Below are 4,159 nucleotides of genomic sequence, written 5' to 3'. Positions count from 1 at the left end.
CTCAAAATGAGACCTAAATGCTAAGAGGACGCAAGCCTCACTAACACCTCACACAATTTGTGCAGAGGAACTTTTCTCTTCAAATTCAACATGTAAAATACAATGGGTAGGCCTCCTATTTATAGGTGAAAGAGCCTTGGAAAACAAGCAAGAGGGGTAGGATGGGAAAAAGGAAAAAATGGGCAGCCTTAGGGTTTGACTCAAACCCGCATACTAGGCTTGTCCTTCTATAAACTAGGTCAAATTGCATTCCTAAAGGGCTAGGAACAAGCTAAAATGATACCTACACCCCTATTATGCTAAGGTACCTTATTCTAGCCTATCTTTTCTATTTGGACCCCTAAAGTGAGCCCAAATTATTTACAACATATTCTATTCTATTGAAATTAACAATAATGAAACCCACTAATGCTCAGCACCCAAAGCCTGTGCTCTGCTCCTCGTGATCGTCTGTTGCAAACTAGGTGTTGAGGTAGTGGTTGGAGAATCTTGGCCTGGCCCTATGTCTTGAGGCATGCTCCTAGTCTTCCTCCTCAAAGGTGTGGCCTGGTCCATAGGCGCACTCCCTCCTAGGTCCTCATCATTATCCCACCTTCTCTTCAATTTTTACAACCAAGTGGTCTTAAGCATTTGCTTATTGCACCCCCCAATTTTCTACCTACACTACCATATGTTATGCAAAAAAAGTCCAAAATATCTTTATCAATTTTATAATTTAATCATATTTTTCTCTTTTCTCCTTTCTCACTTCTTCTACTGCACAAACACTTCTTTGCATCGCCACTTGTCCTACACCTCTAGTTTTTGCTACTACTAGTGGTGTGTGATTGTTGTGTGCGTATTTGTTTTTGCATTGTCACTGGATCCCATAGTAAACTTCCCTTGACAACTTTTTGATGTCATTGGAGGTATATCTTTTTTCTTAACTTTTATGAAATGTATATTTTGGAATTGTCCCGATTGAGAATTGTACTGGACAGAGTGCTCAAGGCTCAACACTCAGTGGTCGGATCTCGATGCATGACACAGGCAGGTCAACTCGACTTTTGGGCTAGTAAAATGGGCTATGGGATTGGGCCCAGTTTGGTTAGTAAATCCGTTTTGGTATAATTGAAGTAAACTTTATACATAAATATAAGGCTATTGATAAAGGGTATTTGTGGACCTAGGGGTAAGTTTAATGTGTGTGGGGTCTAGGTCAAGCAAATGATTTTCTTAACTTAAGCCCATGTCTTCTAGGGCACATAGTGGTTAGGTTGCATGTATAGAAAAGAATAAAGTTGCACCATGAGTAGGGTGCCCGTGTAAGCAGAATGTTTCCCTGATCTTGGCTCATGAGTTGATACCCTGGTAGTTATTCTATTATTATTCTATGCACTCCTTAGGGAAGATTTCGTTCTATTGTAGCACCTTGAGAGATGGCGCCCCTGAACAGAAGGGATTTCTCCTATTGAGTATGCTTTCAGTTGAGATCAGATTCTCGAGAGAGAAAGCTATTACAAAAGGTAAGTTATAAAAGGGGCTTGAGACCCCAAGTTAAGGTACGTTGTTTCTAAGACTGAAACTGACTTAATCGTCGGAGTACAATCAATAGGTAGGTGTTGAAAATGAAGCTTTGGTGGTTCTAAATCCATGAAGACTGCTTGAAGAATTTGTTGCTGTGTTTAGGGTTTAGTTAGAGGTAGTTTAGAATTTTCTAGATCCACTCTTAATCAAATTCATAATTGAATCCATCTGGTTTTAAAAAGAAAAATGTTTTTCAAAGCTAAGTGAAAAACAACCTGTTGATTTCTCGTTTTAATCGGTTGTTTTTCCTCAGCCCGTGTGAAGGGTTTTTTAACTGTTTTAGTTTTGGTTGGCTTAATTGTCAAACCAATTCAACCGTTTAAATCGACATTTCAACCGGTTGATTTTTGAATTTCTTAACAGCTTTTCATAAAACTGTTAAATCTATTTTCAGTTATTTACAAACTGTTTTGGCTCATGTTTAACTGATTAAAACGGCTAGTTTGATGAGTTATAAAGTTGTGATTACCCTTCCTATTTGAAGAAGAGAGAAAAGAGATTCAAAAAAGATTTGCAGTGAAATTTTGGATTCAAGAAAGCAAGATTGCATTGAGTTGTGCTTTGGTTAAAGAGTGGATTAAGAGCAACTGTGATTTCCTGTAATCAGGTGTTATCTGTTCCATACTATTTTGTAATTTTATTTTCAGTTTGAATACTTGTAATCTTTGTATCTATAAAGTTAGAGGGTTGTTCTGACTGTGTGTTTGAAATCAAAGAGGGTGTGTGTTCTTGAGTGGTCAAGATCACCTCTTTGAGGTTGTGGTGTGTTGTAATGTGTTGTTGGTTACCTAGTGGAATACCTAGTGGCTTTCTGAGGACTGAATGTAGCTCTGTAAGGACTGAATGTGATTTTCTATCTCTCTATCACTCATTTAAAATTTGTTCGACTTGTGATTTCATTTCTGCTGCCATAAAAAATCGGTTAAATCGTATTTTCAACCGGTTGTTTTTCTGATAACAGTTATAATAAATTTGTTTTCTTGGTTGATCTGATTCTTTGATCTGTAAATCATCATTAATCTTCATTCTTAGCCAGTATTTGCGAAAAACTTGCCTTAAACAATTCACAAGCACAGCGTTGCAGGGGTTTAGTGGCCTTTCTGATGGCACTTGCTTCGACCAGTTTTCTGAGTTGTTCAGGGAACAATTCATTGTTAACCAGGCCTGACCACCGGTCTCCTTCGATATTTTTGGCATAAAGCAAAAACAAGGTGAGTCTTTGAAATTTTTTTTTATCATGTTTGGGGTGTTACGGTGAAGCTCCAAACCCAGGACGAGGCCTTGATGGTCCACGCCTTTGGGCTGGGGATCATGGCAGGACCGTTCAGCGACTCACTGATGAGAAATCCAGCAAGAACGTTTGGGGAGATACGACGTCGAGTTGTCACCCACATTGGTGCAGAAGAAGCAGTATCTATGAAGCGCAACAACACGTACTCAGGGCAAGCCAAGCCCAAAGAAGGTAGCTGAGCTCAACCTCTGAGGGTCCACAAAGCCGCGACCGAGAAGAGGTCAGATGCAAGGCGAGCACCCTACATAGCTAGGAAGAACCAGCCCAGGATGAAGCAAAGGAAGACCTGCCATTTCAACCAAGATTCTGGATGACTGAAAAGGAACTGTTGAGCATGTCAAGGATGGCGGATAAGTTGAGATTCCCCCCAAAATCTGATAGGAACTTGGGGCCAAGAAAGGAGACCTGGTGTGAGTTCCACAAGGGGTCTGGGCCTTACGTGGAACATTGTATAACTCTAGGATATTAGTTAGCGGGCCTAGTAAAGGATGGATTCTTGAAGGAGTATCTGGAAGGGAACTAGGAGGGGTCGAAGGAAGAAATTGCTTCAGTAGACCAAGGGCATGAGGTACTAGTCCATGGCGAGCTGAATACCATCTCAGGAGGATTCTCGGGAGTGGGATGCTCTGCCTCCAAGCGTAAGAAGTATACAAGAGAGGTGATGACAGTAGAGGCGAGGAGGTCTGACCAGCCGGCAGAGCCCGACCTCTACTTTACAAGTGCTGACTTAGGAGACGTGGAACCACATGAGGATGATCTAGTAGTGATATCCGTTGTCACCGTGGGAAGAAGAGTACACCAAGTTCTCATCAATCAGGGGAACTCAGCTGATGTGATGTTCTGGGTAACGTTTAATAACTTGCAATTGTCACCTGACTAGTTAAGACCATATGATGGTTGTTTGTTTGGTTTTGTCGAAGATCTGGTGGAGGTGCAGGGGCATGTGGAGCTGAGGACGACCTTCTCAAATGGTACCTCATCTTAATGTTGTCTCGACCTATAATGTGCTTTTGGGAAGGCCCTCCTTGAACAGGTTAGGCGCGATGGCCTCGACGAGATATATGAAGATGAAGTTGCCCTCCCTTGATGGAGGGGTGATTGTCATCAAGTCTGACCAGAAGGCGGCAAGGAAGTGCTATGAGAATAGCCTAAAGAGTAGGAGGGGAGACACCCTATTTATTGGACAAGGTGCCTTGGTGGGTGAGATTGGTGAAGGGTAAAAATGGCAAGGGAGAGGGGTTGCCTAAGGTGTTGACCATGGTCAAAACCATACCTTTAGGCATAACTTCTAGAAGGTAGGTT

This window comes from Phaseolus vulgaris, chromosome 1, assembly GCF_000499845.2.
Source record: "Phaseolus vulgaris cultivar G19833 chromosome 1, P. vulgaris v2.0, whole genome shotgun sequence".
NCBI lineage: Eukaryota > Viridiplantae > Streptophyta > Magnoliopsida > Fabales > Fabaceae > Phaseolus > Phaseolus vulgaris.
Note: the sequence above shows the minus strand (reverse complement) of the source record.